The 19,744-nt window shown below is 40.0% G+C and overlaps 1 protein-coding gene across 10 annotated transcripts in view; it reads left to right on the forward strand.

Annotated features, from left to right (window-relative positions):
* The first annotated feature begins 11,826 nt into the window (after positions 1-11,826).
* Positions 11,827-19,744, forward strand: part of ZNF438 (zinc finger protein 438) — a 56,374-nt gene continuing 48,456 nt past the window's right edge. For 7 of the 10 annotated variants that reach the window (XM_075082519.1, XM_075082526.1, XM_075082520.1 and 4 more), the window contains exons 1-3: positions 11,827-11,957; positions 14,049-14,131; positions 14,582-14,635. The gene's annotated coding sequence lies outside the window, so the exon portion shown is untranslated. The other 3 variants (XM_075082517.1, XM_075082518.1, XM_075082521.1) reach the window with 3 other exon arrangements.

Below are 19,744 nucleotides of genomic sequence, written 5' to 3' on the forward strand. Positions count from 1 at the left end.
CTTCATCTATCTAGGACTACACTTATGTCTTAAAGGCTTGAAAATCTTGTACTGCATGTCAATATCAATTAATTAGTGTTGCTTTAAATAACCTTTTTGTGTGACATTTGGGAAAAACCTGGTGATAGCAAAACTTATACTTTCTCCTTGTTCCTTCCAGGTGTAAATCAAACTTCAACTCCCTCACACTCGGCCTGTCTTTCAGATGTATAACTTATACCCATCACATTGCATCACTAAATGATGCTCTGACTCTGTTTCGTGTGACTTAAATTATGTAATATGCATGCACATGAATTAAAAGATAGCTGTTGCTTTTTTTAAAGGAAATAGCAGGGTGTGCGTTATCATCGTTATCAAAGACAGCTTCACTGAATTATTCCTTTGACTATAGTATGAAACATCCGACTTGAAATCTCAGTAACCCAAGTATGAACAAATGGACTAATTTGTCTCCTAGCAGATACATAGGTAAGAGTATTACAATAAAAGCATGTTTCAGTACTTTTTTGGAATACTCTCCCACCTTCCATTATTTGCAGCCCTGGGGCTACCTAACCCACAGCTCATTTTCTTGCATGTACTAGCCCTCCATGGATTTTTCTGCCAAGCATTTTTCCACTTGGTCTTCGAAGCCAGGTAAACATCTGAATGCATCTGAAAGTATAATCAATAGAAAACATACAGGGAGCCAAATGAACCGGCAGCCCATTGAATGCTGTTGGTAAGATTGCTTGACTTGTCACTTGTAGTTCTTAACTGATGCTGCTTTTTTGTGCTCCTTCCTTGCACGTTAACGGAAAGAAAGTTGCTTCTGTACACCTTATGACTGAAAAAATCAGCTTTCGGATCTGCTCAGTACTCCACTCTTGTCTGTTTCTCATACTCATTATGTTTCTACAGAGAAATTTAGCTACAGTTAATGCTTTTTAATATATTATTATATTATAATTGTATACATTCATGATATATAACTTATTATTAGAATAAGCTTTATTATCATAAAATGTAACACTATAATATAATGTATATAATATATATTATATATGTATACTTGCCATTATTAGGCTAACACCTTTCTTTAGCTTTACTCCTCGAGCTGGAAATCCTAGCCAGATTGCTCGTGCCCAACAAAAACACCCTCCTCACTCATTTCATGACTAGACATGCTGCTCTGGAACCTGGCGTGGGGGGAAGCAGCCATGGGAGACTTCAGGTCCCAACAAACCCTCGGCATGGAAACAATCCCAGTAGCTTTCAAACTGAACGGATCCTTCTCACACCTCAGGTGCATCTACTGCAGAAGGACCAGGATCTGTCTTGCTGTCCTCTGTACCAGAGATATCATGAGGTTCCTGAGACCAGGCATCTCCTTTCGTCTCCCTTACACCTGCTAAGCAATTCAGTGAGTACATTAAATCTCCCTTCACTTGTGTTCTCATTACTATGTAGACTATAATTTGTAGGAATTCCCTAGGATATCCTGCATCCTTCTTGTGACATATTTTGCCCTTAACCCAGGAGACAAATTACCAAAATGGTTCCATTTCTTTCTATCCAGGACACAGATGTCTTGGCACAGGATTTGCACTGAAGAATCACAGCTCAGTATTACCGGTCTTTTCCTTCCTCTCACTGCTAGACTGCTCATGGCCAAGAGCTAGACTGTCACAGGCCTTATAAGCTTCTTTTCTTAACCTGTCTGCTGAAGTAAATGAGACATTTGCAATACTGCTTTTCATCTGGTTTTTTTTCTGCCTGCCAGTGCCATGGTAGTAACATAAGAATCCACTGAGAAACTTTGTCTATATTTGAAAGAGGCAGAGTCCCAAAAAAAAAAAAAAGTTCTTACCAGTTTTGCAGCAATAAGCAGGTAGGGGAGAACAGCAGCTAAAATAGTGTCGTTCTGGGGGATTACTGGACATAAACCGTGACATATTTTAGGTGGCAGCAGCTGGCTGATGATCCAGCAAGCTCGAAGCATGCTAGCCTTAATACTGGTGTCCCTTGCTAAACTGGGAGCGTCAGGATGGTCCTAAATGAGACTGAGGTGGACAAATGTATTGGAAATCAAGGTTCAGGAATTTTAAGACCACTGGAACAACTTCTTTTCTTGCCTTATGCTATACTTTTAAGAATGTACTGTTTATGGTTTTAAAACTAAAATCAGGCTTGGTGTTTGTATAACTTTTCTATTTGAGCATCACAATGTACTACATAAGCACTAGATTATTTTCACACACGCACCCCTTCTGAAATTAGGCACTCGCTGTATTAGTAAGTAACACACGTAAATTGGCTTTGCTGATTAAAGTACAGCTCAAGCTTCTTCTTGGTGAACTTACTCATCAATACCTTTTAAATATACCTATGCACAAATAATACATACGAAAAATAAAATAATAGTAAATGTGTCAACTATGTAAAATGCTCAGATAATAAACTACGAAATTATTTGGCTTCTTCACCACTGATTAAAAACTATAATAGTTGATTTCATATATATGTATGGCATTAACCCTGAGAAGAGCAAGTATAAAGAATAAATTTGGAATGCTTTTAGACATGCTGATTTTCTGGGGGTTTGAGAGGACAGACTTTTGTTTAATCATATTTCTGGGCTGTTGCCAGGCTGTCACTATTCTCTAGAGCTGAATCTCTGGACATCAGAGGTTCTCCCCTGGAGCTGCATCTATAGACGTTAAAGAGTAAGAGTCGTTACATACCTTAAGCTAGGAGAGACGGGACTAGGTCCTAATTACAGCTGACGCCCATTTAAGGTTCTTTAAGCTTAATGCAGAAGCCTTGCTGCAAAAGAAAATCAAGTCCTCAGTCACTTCGAAAGTACTCACAAAAAAGGTTAAAATTCTGTTTAACTTCCTCTTCTTATCAAAATCTTGGAAAAAAGAGCCTTTTCACAACCACCAAGGCACTGCATGTTTTATCTGAAGTCTGCCATTTAGAAAGGGTGATTGATTTTTCCACATTAAGGGCAAAATAGCAGGAGATCTGTGCCTCACTAACTCTTACACACATGCCTGCTAGCAAGAGAAGCTCACTATTCAAATCAAAATGGGATTTCTGGGTTTTAACTGTAGGACTTGCAGGGCTCAGTTCCTTTGGCCTTGTTTTAAATTAAGAGCCAGAAATTATTTCCCCACAAGACTTCAAGTTAGATCTTTGCCAAAGCCATGGGTCACTTGATTGCACCCAGAAGTTTACTCTAAACTTAGCTGGTGATGTGTCAATGTGATGAGGTTTTAGCACACAATACTTCATAGTGACCAAAGCTGGTTCCCATGATTTTTTAATTCAGTTGGGAAATAGGAGTATGTAAAATCTGAATACAATTTTTGTGTTTTTATTCCATGTTATGTTTTTCCAGAATTGCAAGCACTTATGAGGACCTTTGATTTCCCACTTCTGTCTGTAGGCCATAGAGTTACTAATGGAAACGAAAAATAAAACTGCCATATAGATGCACTGCTGTGAAAAAAATATTACTAACTAAATGTGGAGTAAGTGACTATGATAAAACCTCTTGGTAGTACGCCTGGCCACTGTGGGACAAGAGGTCACGCTTCATGTGCCAAGAATGACAGCGCGATGCTACAGGGGTTTGAGAACCAGTTGGAGAGTCAGTTCTCTAGTTCAGTGACCTCACTTCAGTGGGAACTGTATAAACACAGAAGTCAACCAAATAAATTTAGATGTATTTATAGGTCCCTTGTGTAGTGAAGTGCACTGAAGACAAGGGATGTAGAAATTACAGATTGCCAGTAATGGGAAAAGAAAACAACAACAAAAACACAACTTTAAATATATATTATATAGGGCAGACAAGGAAAAAAAAAAAAACTTTCCAGAGAAGACTGCCAATAGCTCAGTGACACACAGCTTTTCCATACCAGGATCCTTTTCCTAGCTGGTTTGCCTCTAAGAGGAGCCTCATCTTATTTAATAGTCTGGGCAGAACAGATTGGCTGGGGTCCTCTGAGAAACCTTGCAATAACATTAAGGCTTCCTCGCCTCAGCGCCTAACCGGAAAAGGAGAATATCGTTTTCTTGCTCACTGGGTATCGTACAGAGAAAGTATTCGAGTTATTTCTTTAAAATCAAAGAAAGGAAATACTAAATAAGAACTGATTTAAGAGCTATTAAAGAACTATTTTAAATTTCTTGAAGTTAAATGAAGGAAATTCTTTGCAGTCCCATCTCCCACACATCCTATTCCCATACACTTCGCAGAGACCTATAGGATGATGTGAAGTCTGGAAGCAACACAGGAGATTGCAATTTTCATTAAAACCATTTCATCACCATCTCGTGATTCAAGAGCCGTTCTCTCACCCTGAACTCTGCAGCTCTGCCCGACAGTGCTGCATGTATGCCACCTTTGCACTCCCAGTAAGTCCCGTGCAAACTGCATCCTGGGGCAACGATCTGCAAGAAGACCCAATGAGCAAGTCTTCTGGATTATAACACTGAAACAGAGATACATATGCTTGTATGACAGCACAGACATATTGCAAAAACACACGCAGAAGATTTTTATCAGAACATGTAATAAACCAGCTAGAAGGCAGATAGTGTATCCTTGCATGGATCATCAGGTGTTAAAAGGAGGGGTATCTGCGCAGGATTCCTGCTCTAGTCGCTGCCTTGAAGGGTCTTTCTGTGAGGTGTAATCTTCATTCAAAGGTTTATTTTTATGAAGCTTCTCTTCATCATCAGCCTAACAACTTCATGAACTAACTCAAAATTCTAAGCAAAAATCATTTAATCCTTCAGTCTCCTCTGAAGTACTGCATCACCGCTTGCTATACAGCATCTCTAGAATAAGATATGTAGTGGTTAAGTATTATTCCTGGATTGCAGTTACAAAGGGCAGTCTACACTTTCTTTGGGAAGAGGCCATATTTGATTTTTTTCAGTCTTCTATTATTTGTCCCTCTTTTCAGGCTTCACTGACAGTCCTACAGGAAGTTTCGTAGCAAATACCTTTTATCCCCTAGGATGCGTAGCAGCTGGGCTGGCTGATGGACTTGCAACTCTGCACATTTTTCAAATGTTTCCTTAACTGCTTTTTAGGAACAGCTATTTTTATAGACCTTTTGTTACTTTTAAGTTGTTCGACCTTTATCGAAATTTTTTTCCAAAAGAATACAAAACAATGTCTTTGCTACTTCTGCATCATTCATTTCTGTCCTTCCCATTCAACCTTGCACTTATTTTCAGTTTTCCTTTCCCCATCTTTATTCTGTTCGCAAAAGCTTATTTTTCCTATAAAGTATAATTTCATATTTTTCTATCCTCCCATATTTAAATGTTTTTATTTATGGACTTACATCTCTTAACTTTCCTTTTTTTTTTTTGCTTCCTATTGCTTTAGTTCTTTGTAGAGGCTTTTTAGTCCACAGCAGTAGTAAAAAATACTTTGTGATGCTGACAGAAGTGAGTTTACTTCTTCCTGCTTGCAAGCCTGCAGGTTTCCTCTCAGTCATGCAAGTTTCCTTGGCTGCTCATTAAGAAAAACAAGAGACAAGAACTATGTGTTCTTGGCTTGTCACATTAATGTATTACCTTGAAGGACAGAGATCAACTTGTTGGGCATACAACAAAAACTTCAGAACAAGCAGCTTGTTTGTTTATTTTTTAAAATAATTTTTATTTGGCATCGCCATTCAAGCCTTTCATGTTGCTGAAATCTATTGCAGTCTTTGAAAAATCAGTCATCCTAAGCTGGTACAAAATCAGTTCAAAGAGAGATTTTTCTTACTTTATGATTTCTTAGAAACTTTTGAAAGTGCCACCTCAAAAGAACGATAACAAATACTTAAAATAAGTTCCTACTTTCTTCTATGAAGTAATAATAATGGATATAAATTCTGGCTTTCTGCGTATCACAACACAAAAGCTATGTTGAAGGAACACTAAGAGGTTGAGAAATCACATCCTGAGAAGTTAGAAAACGCCAACCAGCACTATTTTGGCTTTTGTGCACTTATGCATAATGATACAGTTTAGTTATGTGCATCCATCTGGTTTGTTAAAACAAAACAAAAGGTTCGCTAAGCGAGCAATTACTGTGTATTTGCTTTCTTTTTCTGTGAGGTGGGTGATCCACCATACAGACCTCTCTTGTCTGCTGGGCTGACTGCTAGTGGTGATGGATTCTCACCTTCTGTGCAAAGAGTTGTATGTTTTGACCTTTAGGCTGCAAATACATGTTGTTGTAAGGGGAAATATGAAAATTAAGCATCTTGGATCCATTCCAGGATCTGGAACGGGATGTGTTCTCATGTGCAAGACTGTTCTGCTTGTTGTCCCTAAATTTGATCCTTCCTCCTTCTACCTACTCCTGCAAGGCTATATTCTCCTGCTTCAACAGACTGAATTCTACCAGCTACTTCACTTATGGACTTCCACCCAGTCTCATTCTTCTTGTGCAGTTGGTTTTAGGATAAGATCAAAATCATTACCTGACAACCTCTGGTTGGCCATCCCCTAACACAGGAGGTACCTGAACTCTAGAGAGCTGGGATTCACCTATTTGAGGTAGTTGCCGTAGGTTCCTCTTACAGTCAGAGAAGAAAAAACACGAACTTTCAGGGTACCACTGATCCATTTGAGACTTTAGGAGATAGATTGCTGCATATTGTCTTAACACCCATTCACTCTGAATTTTATGCAAAGGTCTTTCTTATTAACGTACTAACTGCCCTTCCAATTGCTGGCAGCATTTGTTTCAGATTTTCTAATTTTTCCGAGTTGTATCTTTTTAGATCTGCTCTGTTCCTTGGATTTTTCCCCTGTATTTATATTACTTTCTTCTTCTGTTTAGTAGATCTGGATCTTGGCTTCTTTATTATCTTAACTGGCATATCTCCTTTTTTTTGTTCCCAAGAGCAGCGTTTCAGCATTTAAAGGTTTGTCAGGGTAATGATGACAAAAAGGAGTATACTTAAACCTCATTATATTTTTCAACTTTGCGGAGTTTCCCTCCTATTTATTAATGCATCTTCACAATATTTAAGGCAGAATTATCACTGCTTTTTCAGAGCTAGCGGAACTGAGGTAGGGACATTAAAGCTTAACCATCTTATATACCTACCAGATACAAATAGCCAGCAGGAGGCCTAATCTGTGAAAAGCAGAATCTGGTACTGAGGTTTTTCAAAGCTTCTGTTTGGTGTTGTCCAAGTTCCCCAAACTCTTTGAGTCTGTGGTCTAGTGCAGTGAATTTAAATATCCTAATCACCTTTTAAAAAAAAACATAGTATTCTCAAAGGCTGCTGCAGTATTCCATACTTAACTATCTAAACCAAAACCTAACCCAACCCATTCTCTACCTGGTCTAAACCGAACTAGTATATGTAGTACTACCTACTGCATGTAGGTGGGTTCTCTCTAAACATGATATAAAATTCCCGTACACTGAAGTGCAAAAGAGAATAGCAGACTTACGATTAAACTTCATGGATTATGGGAGGGAGGGAAGTACTACAGTTGTCTGTTCAAGCTGCTTTCCCCAAGAGGGCTTCATCCAAAGTACTACAGAAGACAGTGTCACACCCCTTTATTACAGTGAAGTGGTATTTCCACTTCTGCTGGTGTATGGCAAAAGCATTACTGTGGAAACATCTCTATTGATTTAGTTCAGAAAATATACTACATTGCTAAATATGAAAAAATTAATCTGGACTTTAATCCTGAGAATCTTTTTAGGGAGTTTATTACCCTAAATTACTAATACTCTTCTAAGTAGTGCATGTTAATACCATACATCATAAAATTCTTATTCATGTAGGTATACTCTTCGGTTTATTCTATGTGATAGTCCACTACCACTCTTATAATTTACAGGTGCTGGAGGAAGAATGTTCTCTACATAATATTAATTCTAAATCATTACCAATCAAATCTTTAAAACAGTACCTCTTTGTCCATTGTAGGTTGTAAGAAGAGAGAGTAACGTCTTCATCAGTTATCATAGCTTTCATTTTTTCCTATTGTAGTCATTGTTCATTGGTTACTAAATTCTGTTTACTTTCAATTCCAAGTATAAACTCGTTCTGTTACTTTGCTTTTAAGAAAAACTCATTCACAAAAGCCTATAAAATAGAATTGAGATCACTGATACACTTTTCCATAAAATATTCAAGAAACAGTACTTCAGAATACTATAACCTAGGACGTTGAGGCGCTACTCCACACAAAATATCTCCAACCAGTTACAATCAGCTATTTTTCCCAATATTGTTTTAAAACTTGATATCCCAGATCAACATTAATTACTGCTGCAACAAAGTTTCTATAGTTTATCATGAAGTAAAGTTTGACGAAAATTAATGTACTATTAGAAATAACTGATCTTTCCGGTGAATACAGAAAACAGGTTATAATGGAAGTTTACACTGTCATCAGATCTCTTCTTTTTCACCAGCAACAGATAAATCCATCATAGCATTTTATCATATTTTAAAATTAAAACTAATAGCTGGTAAAGGCACAAACACATTTGCACATCAGAATGAATACTTTGTGTCTCTCCAAGTGGCATGTAATATATCAAGAACCATTGTATGCTAATTATGCCTCATTTGTGGTTCGGAAAGGCAGCACACATACTGAATATAGTAATGCTTTTGCGTAAGCAACAGTTAAGACTTGTATGACTTCAAAAGGAATTACTATTATTTAAGACCACTTGGAGGATTCACCTTCAGATTCACTGTATTTTATAGGTTCTGTAACTGCAAAACACTTCAGCTTAGTAGGCACAAAAAGGTGAAGAATGTTTATTTTTAAACTCTAGTTGCTGCTGAAATTGTACATGACTTTTAAATGAAGTATTCTGAAGCACAGGAGCAGTTATTTCAGCTACAGAGCCTCCAAATGGAACACGCCACTGAAGGACAGTATCGTATCATAGATGTCCCTTGGTTCTGCAATGACTTCGAGTCAGTCTGCCTCTTTTATCACCTCACATTTCATGTGCCAAGATGAAGTTACTGTATTCATAAAATTCTGTTTATGTTCAAAATACCCAATTCTAATTCACGTAGACTTCCATGAAATCTGAGTTCAAAAAGAGCCTAAACTTTTAGTTTCTTTTTATTGTTTAGCTACACTGGAAAAACATTTATCAGGGCCAGAGACTCAGGATAGCTGCTTCCTTAGCTGTCACATTACCGTGAGCTACGGAAACAGCTTTTCAGAAAACTGCACATATATTTTAAATATATTTTGGATTGTTAGCATGCCATGTAAACTTACACAGTTCAAATTTCAGCCCTAGGTACATGTAGAGAAATGTGGATATTTGGAACGCATTCCACAGTCCTTTCCCACACTAACCCCTATTTTTGCCATTTTTGGTGCTTTTGGACTTAATACCACAGCAGCAGCATGCTTCTAAGCACATGAGAGAAGGAAAAAAAAAAAAAAAAAAAAAAAGAATTACATGCTTAGCCTAACTCCATTTCCCCCCCTTTTCCTTCCTCCCACTCCCTAGGAACCGTGCCAATGGTACTGCGCTGATTATTTTTTCCTGCAGTGGCTGGGGGGTCCCTGTCATCCCCTTTTTCCAGCAAAGGGCTATGGCACAACAGAACAGCTGTGCTGAGTGAGGGCTTACAGGAGATGGGGGTGTCCTTGCCAAGCACACGCGAGAAAGGAGGTTGTGAAGATGGAGACAGTCCTGCATCACAGTATGATACGGGTAAAGGAGGTGGCACCAGTGCCCACTGATCTTTAAAGTCCTGCAGGCAGAAGATCTTTTCTTCCCACAAGGATCAGCTTTGTTGAAAAACAGATGGTTAGAAGCAAAAACCAACCAACCCCCTTCCCCCCACCCCCGAATGTTGATTCCCTTCTCTTTTCTCACCTACGTATTATACGCTTCCCTTCTTTCTTCCACACCTTCTCTTCTCCTTCCTGTCCCACTCGCTTCTCCCTTCAGCCTTCCCTTAAATCCTGTATTACCCTGTTTCTGTCACACTTTCATTTTTCTTCTTTCATAGAACAAAAGAATCATTCAGGTTGGAAAAGACCTTTAAGATCATCAAGTCCAACCATTAACATATCATGGCCAAGTCCACCACTAAACTGTGTCTCTAATCACCACATCTACACATCTTTTTAATACTCCCAGGGATGGTGATGGTGACTTAACCACTTGCCTGGGCAGCCTGTTCCAGTGGTTGACAACCCTTTTGGTGAAGAAATTTTTCCTAATATCAAATCTAAACCTCCCCTGACGCAACTTGAGGCTGTTTCCTCTCATCCTATCACTTGCTACTGGGGGAAAGAGACCAACACCCACCTGGGCACACTGCTGGCTCATGTTCAGCTGGCTGTCGACCAACACCCCCAGGCTCTTTTCCACAGGGCAGCTTTCCAGCCACTCCACCCCAAGCCTGAAGCATTGCATGGGGTTGTTGTGACCCAAGTGCAGGACTCGGCACTTGGCCTTGTGTAAATCCCATACAGTTCACCTTGGCCCATCGATCCAGCCTGTCCAGGTCCCTCTGCAGAGCCTTCCTACCCTCAAGCAGATCCAACACTCCTGCCCAATTTGGTGTCATCTCTAAACTTACTGAGGGTGCACTCGATCCCTTTGTTCAGATCACTGATAAAGACATTAAATGGAACCAGCCCCAACACCGAGCCCTGGGGAATACCACTTGTGATGGCCACCAACTAGGTTTAACTCCATTCTCCACCACTCTTTGCGCCCAGACATCCAGCCAGTTTTTTACCCAGCAAAAAGTATGTGCAACCAAGCCATGAGCAGCCCATTTCTCCAGGAGAATGCTGTGGGAAGTGGTGTCAAAGGCTTTACTAAAGTCTAGGTAGACAACATTCACAGCCTTTCCCTCATCCACTAGGCAGGTCACCTTGTCATAGGAGATCAGGTTCGTCAAGCAGGACCTGCCTTTCCTAAACCCATGCTGGCTGTGCCTGATCCCCTGGTTGTCCAGTATGTGATGTGTGATGGTACTCAGGATGATCTCCATAATACGCAATCTAAACCTCCCCTGGTACAACTTGAGGCTGTTTCCTCTTATCCTATCACTTGCAGCTTGGGAGAAGGGACAAACACCCACCTCACTACAACCTCCTTTGAAGTAGTTGTAGAGAGCAATAAGGTCTCCCCTCAGCCTCCTCTTCCCCAGGCTAAACATCCCAGTTCCCTCAGCCACTCCTAAAACTTGTTCTCCAGACCCTTCACCAACATCATTGCCTTTCTTTGCACATGGTCCAGCAACTTGATATCCTTCCTGTACTGAGGGGCCCAAAACTGAACACAGTACTTGAGGTGCAGCCTCACCAGTGCTGAGTACAGGGGCACAATCATTGCCCTGCTCCTGCTGGCCACGCTATTCCTGATACAAACCAGGATGCTGTTGGCCTTCTTGGCTACCTGGGCACACTGCTGGCTCATGTTCAGCTGGCTGTGCCCTGCTCTGACCCAGAGCTGTCAGGTTCCTCATGCCCATTTCCCAGAACAACTCCTGTCCTTTCCAGAGACTCCTTTTTTCCAACCTGCCTCTCTGAAATCCCTGCTCCCACCGCCCCTGACTCGCAGTACAACAACAGCCTGCTTTGGGGCCGGGGGGAAGCCCGGCTCCCCCCACACCAAGGGCTGGTTGGGAAGGGGAGGCCTCGCTCCAAGCACTAGGGAGCCAACCGTGTAACCCCGATCGCGGGGGCGGCGGGGCTGACGCCCGGGCGCTGCAGCAAGCGCAGGTTGCGGCCCGCGACCCCCGCTTTCCCGCCAACACCCCCGGCTGTTGCGGCAGTGCGCCTGCGCCGCGGGCGGAGGGAACGGGGGGGCGGGGGGGAAGCAGGCCTCCCACACGTAGACGGCCGTCCCGCGGGGTGTGACGCCACAGCGCGCCGTCGCTGTGACGTGACGGCGGCGTGACGCAGGCACGCAGAGGGGCGCGTTTGTAAGTTCCCTTCCCCCCGCAGCAGCGGGGGCCGTGGCCTGGGGTGGGGGTGGGAGGTGATGGGGTAGAGGCGCCCGGCGGCAGCGCCGAGCCGAGCCGGGCGCCCTCCCCGGCCTCGCCTCTGGCCAGCCCTGAGGTCCCTGGCCAGGCCCCGGCGCTGGGCTCCGCGCCCCCTCGGCCACCCCGGTCACGGGAAAGCGGGTCCCGGCGGCGGAGGGCGGCGGGGCGCGGCCTGCGGGGCGCCGGGCCCGGGGGAGCCCGAGGCGGCGGCGCGGCGCGGGAAGCGCGGCCACCTGCGGCTCCTCGTTCGGGCGGCGCCCGCCCCTGCGGCGGCGGGAGGAGCGAGCGAGCGGGCGTGAGCGCGGTTATCCCGTGCGGCGTTACAATAAAGATCCGCAGAAAGGCTTTTGCAAGTCACGAAAGTTACTTCTGCGGCTCGCGTACGCTCTTTTTATCACGCGTGGCCACGCAGCGTCGCGTACGTGAGGGACGGCAACCAGTGCCCGCAGGTTTTGTGATGCTGAGCTGTGGAAGCCCCTGGGTCGTGTGGACAGTTTCAGTTGATTCAAATTCAAATCAAATCATGTGAAGCGCTTGGCTCGTGTGGAATCCCCCTGCCAGCGTGAGTCAGAGCTGTGCAGCGAGCCGAGCTCTCGACTGGAGACCTGAGCGTTGTTCCCTAAACCTTGCTCCTGCTTCCATAAAAGTACAAATCCTACACGCGGTCTGCTCGGGCTCCGTCGGTTTTGGAAGGAACCTGAGAGCCGAAGGGTTTTCGTTTGTTCTGTAGCTGCAGAAATTAACGCAATAAGTGGGCGTAGTGTTTGTGCATAACTGAGGCCTGCTAGCCTATGAATCCGTTAGAATTTTTTGTATTGGCAATAATGAAATAAAGGATGTATCCCAAGTTCTAAGTGTATCTTAAGTTCTAAGCTGGCATTAGCAAAATAAGGAGGGAAGTGTTCGAAAGCAGCACAGAGATTTTTGGAAGGACTGCAGTAATGTCCGCAGTGTGGCGGGCTTGAAACAATGCGAGAGATTGGCTTGTTTAAATCTGTTATGTTCAAAAGTCATGCTTTGTTAAAAGATTTACCTAGTTGTATACCCGAATTAACACTGATGTGCTAGATTTTACCTTTTATTGGCAGTCTTTTGCTCTTCAATTCATACTGCCTTGTGTTCAGTTCCTTTCTTTCTCTCCACATGAGGTATATCTCATTGAAGCTTTTTAATGTGTATTGAAGTCTCAGTCAACAGTCTGGCCCTTAAATGGTGTGCAATTTAGCTGATTTAGTTTAGAAATTATAGTCTAGAATTTACTTGTGCTGATTTATTTGAACCTGTTGTATGCCATTAAAAACGGTCTTTTATTATTCCACAAAAAAAAAGGAAAGAGGAGGATAGCATAAGGTAAATGCACTGCTCCCTTGGATCACAGCAGGTTTTGTATGCAGGTTTTTGTTTTTTTCGCAGGACCATACAGCAACCAAAACACTGAGCTGCTGCTTTTTTTTATTTCTATAACCTTATTGTAGCTGGTTATTTTTAATACTAGTTTAAGTTAATTTTTTAAGAAACTTATTTTTATGCAAAGCAAAGTATATATTTCAGGGATGCAAGTTTTTTTCTGCTTCAGTAGCTGGAAGAGTAGGATTTTTTCAAAACTTGAAGTTTGTCAAAAATCAGAAAGGAAAAAGAAGGGATAAAGCTGATGACAGTTATGGTATATATTTAAAATACTTTTTGTGATCATCTAGTATAATGTTCTTAGTGCTTAATTAAAAATATTCTTGGGTAATGATAACTGGATGATCAGAACAAAAACAGCACTATGGTGTAGTTCAAATGTTTTTAACTTTGGGGCACATTGTTAAAGTAATAGATTTTTGGGGTAACTAAATATTGTAATGAAAAAGTTTTCAGAGCATTCATGAAGGAAATACTAGTTTCCTATTTATCCTCTACATCTCAGTTGTGAGAATATCAGAACTAGCAATGATAGTAATATATGGTGAGGTATTCCTGATTTTCTCACATGAAACTTTAGATATATGTAGTGATTGTCATACATATATGTTTTTTGATGTACAGGTTCAATGATTATGCTGCATTAGATGGAAGGAGTGTTCTTCATCTGTTGACTTGGGGTGTTTCGAGGATTTTTATGTGCAGAGGTAATATGTTATTTATGGAAGTGGTTTAATGTTTTAAATGTCTGTATGAAACTGGTGATGGTTTCATGTATTTGCACCTAATGAGGTAGATGTCAGGTCAAAGTGAAATGATCAAATGGTGAAAGTACAACTTTGATCTGAAGTTAGCTGAAAATATTACTGCAGTTACAATTATAGAAACTTACAGGCTTTTAAAAGTACGTGGTCAAATTGGAAATGTGTGAACTTTTAGCGGTTTCTGATGTGAAGTACTGTTAATGTGCAGTGATCCTCAGGGGAGGTGCAATTGTATTTGATCTGTTGCGAGCAAACATGTTTTAGTAGAATTCTTGTTTATTTACCACTTTCTAAAAAGTATGACTGTTTTTTATTTAATATGATTTTTTGTCCTTTGCTAAATACATTTCCTGAGATATTGGGACTTTCTGGTTTTTGTTTTCCATGAAACAGGAATTAAGATGGATGAAATCTTTTATTGACCATAGCAGCAGCAGGATGTATAAGGTGGGTATGTTGAAAGAATATGGTTAATATCCTTGCAGAATATTTTAAATTTTGATTCTATGTCTGTCTGAACACCAAGAAATGACATATGGTAAGCTCTCATTCTTACCAGTGGTAGATGTAGGTGGCTGCTTTCAACTGTGGTAAGCTGCCACGTGTTTAGCACAGGTTACACAAGTAGATGCAGATAGCCTTATCTAGCTGATGCATTTTAATTTTACATCCTTTAATGGAAATTTTTCAATGTGTCCCTTCTCTAGGGTTTATGTGCTGCTGCTTTTGTAAAACTGGACTGAGAAAATACTACAGAGCGTTTTGGAATCTTCTTTTTGGTGTTCTGGTTAAATGTGATCAAAGAAAAAGAGTGTGTTGCCATCTATGTACTTTCCTTCTTATGTAGACAGTTTTTGTTTCTATGTTTGAGATGCTCTTTGTTGGGGTTTTTAAAAAATTCTTAAAAGTCACTGAGGGTGTAGTCCAGTGGGAGTGTACTCCAATTAAACTATTTTCAGAATTTCCATTAAAAATATTAGTGGTTTAGCAGCAGTAAAAGATGTTTTGATGCTCATCCTCATCCACAGTCAAGATTTTGTCCTTAGTTGCTTAGACTTAATGCTTCATGTTTATCATTATAATTTGCGTACAGAGATCCAGAACATGTTTTTACTTAAAAAGATTTTTTTTTTAAACAAAATTTAAAACATGAGCATACATTTTTACAAGACAAATGTTGGCAAATAGGAGAACAGCGATGCTTGAATAATAGTTGAGCACTTTCTCATGAAGTGTATTGGCATGCTGTTGAATGAAATGCAAACTTCTTCACAGTGTAACAATTAAGAATATATATGGTGTAGGTCTTTAATGATTTTTTTTTTAGTTTTGAAAATAGAAACTTGTGATAAGTTTTTGATTCCATGTTTTCTCTTGCTGGTGTTATAAACAGGTTCTTACTGTCAGCTTAAAATGGCATTTGGAGAATGCTGCCGTCTTTGCATTATATTTGTTCTGTATTGGTCTTGTCACCTTTCACAAAAACACACAGAACAGCTGGGTAGAAACGATCCTGTTCTTCAGTGATATTTTTTAATTAAGTGTGTCTTTGACTTACTATAGTACTACATTTGCAGGTATTGGTTTGTCCTTAATAAACTGATTAAACCTAGTGTAAGTAGTATTCAAACATTGTATTTTAAAAAGGACTGATTCCATGGGTATTTTTAGTGAAATAAGTATTGTAGGAAATGTTATCATGGTTTGTGGAGCAATACATCTTAAACTGGTAATTCTTCCTAATGAATATAAAAAATGTAATCAAAACACCATACCACCTTACTGTGGTAGAACTGTACCGTGTATTAAACACGGATATGAAAGTGCCTAATTTGAGGAGAGACTATCTTTTGTTTGTCACTTCAATATTTTACTATTTTAGGAAAGAACTGTTTCCCCACCTAAACTGTGAACTATTTTTTGTATCATTGTTTTTTTTCTTGCATGTTTTTTGAAGGCCATACGGTACTGAAAGCCTTGCCTGAAGGGAGGCTAGCTGATGTCCTCATACCAGAACAGGCTTAGTATTGAGCTGTCAGTATACTTTAAACTATTGCACAAGTGAAAGGAAGCAATATAATATGTAGTTCAATGCATTTTTCAGAGTTGTAATGCATTCTGGTCACTTCATTTGTGGTTATGGGCTTTTTTGGTTTGGTTTTTTTTTTTTTAGAAAAAGGCTTTTTCTTTTTTCCAGAACAATGAGTTGTTTTCTTCATGGGATCATATAAAGAGTAAAATTATGGAGTATTGAGTAATGAACATATGTATTTTTTTAAAGTGGGGCTTTTACTTTTAGAGGCTGCTATAGGATATTAATTTCTGTTTATTTGCCCGTCCCGTAGTTTCATTCTGTGGCTTAGACCTTTAATGTTTTTCAGAAAGTCTAAGCCCAAGATTGTTGGTTTAGAAAAAGTATCATGCTTGATGCCAGAGGGGTCATGTGCTGAGATGAGCTTCAGAACTGGACTATCCCAACCCTGCTGAAATGACTCTGTCACAGCAAGTCACTGGGGAGTCAGGGAAGTAGGAGTATTCTTGTGGTGTGCTTGGGTATTTGCCAGGAGAAGCAGGTGCAGAAGAGATGGAAAAGCAGCTCGGAAAATTTGTTTGATAGGTGTAGGAGTTGTGGGGGAAAGAAACCACTCCTGGCAGATTTACTAGGACCTATCAGTCAAAATGGTTTGGGATATTCAGCGGTTTCTAAGTTATAGTTTCATGGAAAACTTTTGCTCTTTCTTTGAGTTTGGCTAGAAGATCAGTCAGAGTAACATTTCTATACTCAGTCTTCCACATGAAGCCCTATGTTATCAGTAACTGAAGGTTGAAATGTTTGCAGGAAGTATTTAATGGTTTTACCTGACCCAAAAGCAGAAACCAAACCAAACCAAACAAACCCTTAAAGGTGTGTTGTTTTACTTTTCGGTACATTTTTCATCTGTTGTAAGGGACAATTGCAAGGGAATCTTTCTTTTTTTCTAAGGACAGTGTTCTGGAAATAATGCATGGTGACAAATTACAGCTTAGACCAATGTCATTTCTGTTGCATCAGTGCTTCTTCGCTACTTCACATATATGTTTGTGGTTCTTTTTGATGAACCATAGAAAATAGGGATGTTCACGTTACTGATCTGTGTAGTTTTGAGCACACTTCAGTCTTCTGCATGTCATTGATTTTAAATAGTAATGACACAAAACTTAATTTGGTGGGGTTTTCGGCCATCCTTGACTGACTGGCTAGTCTCCCTAAGTGAGGTTACGGTCTGCCAATTTTCTGTGAGTGCCTGTAATGTCGGATTTATATCAGGCTGCTGTTTGAATGAAGGAAGTAGTGATACATATATCAAGACATGAGCTTCTGACAGTTCTTGGTCTTGCTCAGCTCTGTCAGAACAGGTGGTGAGGAAATAGGGTTAAGTTTAAATATTGGCATTCAGTCCAACCTCAGTCAATGCTAATGATATGCACTGTCCTAAAAATAAAAGTATGTGAACCCCTCAAAATACTGCTAGGAATCAGAAAGGATCAGTCTGCAAAAACCTGCATAGTTCTGTTGTGTGTGTGAGTGCTCTGTATATGATGGATCAAGCACTTTTACGGTGTCAGTCTACTAGTAATTTTACTAAATTAATAGTATGGATGTTCAGTGGGTTTTATTGCTTTTGCCATCAACACATTTTGAGGCTTTACTGAAGAAGGAAAACCAATTGGTATTGGATTTAGAAAGAAGGGACTGTTCTGTATTACAGGACTGAGACTGAGACCACCCAAATGCCTTCAGCTGTTTTTTGTTATTTTCCCAAATAGTTTGTTCTTTTAGCAGAGCATTTAAGAACAGAGTTGGGTCAATCACTCTATTATGTTTTTCCCCAAATGGCAATATTAAATGAACTTTACAATACTGTTCGTGATTGAGGGGGAAAAAAAAAAAACAACTTAGAATCTTTATTCTCTTGGGTTTTTTCACTTCCAGAAGGCAGATGTGATTTCAGATCTTCAAATACACCTTTTTCTTGGAAACTTTTGCCTTGTTTTGGCTGCATATGTACCCCTTAAGGGTCACTATAGTATCTATCATATTTCATGATATTTTAGTAAGTTAATTCAGGAGTGTTACATGTTTTCTGTAGTTCTGGTAGGGTAAGTGCATGTAGAATGTTTTTGTCTTCTATATATACATGTGTTATGTTTTCTATTAAAGTCCTAATTTTTCAAAGGGCAAGTCTGCTGTATTACATTACTGACTTGTTCTTATGCCAAAGCGTACTTGGTGCCTCATTGAAAGCCCAAAGGTAAAAAGCCCACATATCTGCAGTGCAGGGCAGTTACCTTGCTTAGTCTATGTTTATGTTCTCCTGTAAAACCATGATCTTCTTTCTGGGAAGATACCCTGATGGGCATATGACAAAGATTTGTGGACTGTAATGGGTGAGATATGAGGAAGAAATTATGCTGAAGGTCAAAAAAGCAAAGACCACCTGGTCTGAAATGATAAGTCTTCACATGTTCTTGTGTCACATATTCAAAGTAGAGCACTGTGTGTTAAGAATCTTGTTTCTGAGAGCTTTGTTAACTTATGATATCTGTGTTTGTACTTGCAATCAGAATAAACAAAGTGAGATGGGGAATAAAATGCTGTGGTAAAAAATCAATATCTTACTGTCATGTAGCATGCCATCACATGTGGTGCTGGGTGCCTCCTCTGAAAAGAAAGGTATAGAGGAGAGGAGATTCAGAGAAAAGGCTAAAAGAGTGACTACGGGGATGGAAATTTGCTTGTATGAAGAGAAATAGAAAAAAAAAATTGTTCAGCCTTTGAAAGGCAATGAATATGATGAAGTATAACACAAGTACACTGAATGATGAATGGTTTGAGAAAAGTAAATCAAAAGCTTCTGTTCTGTTGGTTCATGCTATAAAAGTAAGTGAAGATTCTGTGAAATTAGGGTGGCAAACTGAGAAGGGAAATGTGGGAAAGGATATAAATATAAATATAGATATAAATATAAATATAAATATATAGATAAGATAATCAGGTCTGCAGTCTAGGGATAATTTTAATTTAGAAAAACTCTGATAGAAATTGGATAATTTAGAGTGCAAGAATATTTCCACAGACTCAGGTTACCTTTTTTCCTGAAAGAATATAACCCCTCAGCGTTTTGTCATTTATAAGATTATTTTTACCATTATGATTTTTTCTAAAGTTCATCTGAAAACTATGTATTGGTGGTGGGAGTAAAAGAATTAAGTTTGCCTCTAGTGTTTGTTTACAGGAGAAATGGTTATAGTATGTCACTAATTTGTTTGCTTTCTGTCCCTGTGTTAGGATTAAATACCCATTAGGTACTATATCTAGTTCTCGTGGTAGCATCCACCAAACTACTTTGTTTTTCTTGTAAATGGGGACATTGAGGAAGAAGTTTTGGGGAGTTACATCGGGGCCCTCATCAACTTGGAGAGAAATTAGGTAGGGCAAATGTTCTTGTGACTTGCTGCTCTTGAGAGACTTCTGTCCAGCTTTGATTTTTTTCTGTTGCCTGGGCTCGTGCATGA

Source organism: Phalacrocorax aristotelis, chromosome 2, assembly GCF_949628215.1.
Source record: "Phalacrocorax aristotelis chromosome 2, bGulAri2.1, whole genome shotgun sequence".
Lineage (NCBI taxonomy): Eukaryota > Metazoa > Chordata > Aves > Suliformes > Phalacrocoracidae > Phalacrocorax > Phalacrocorax aristotelis.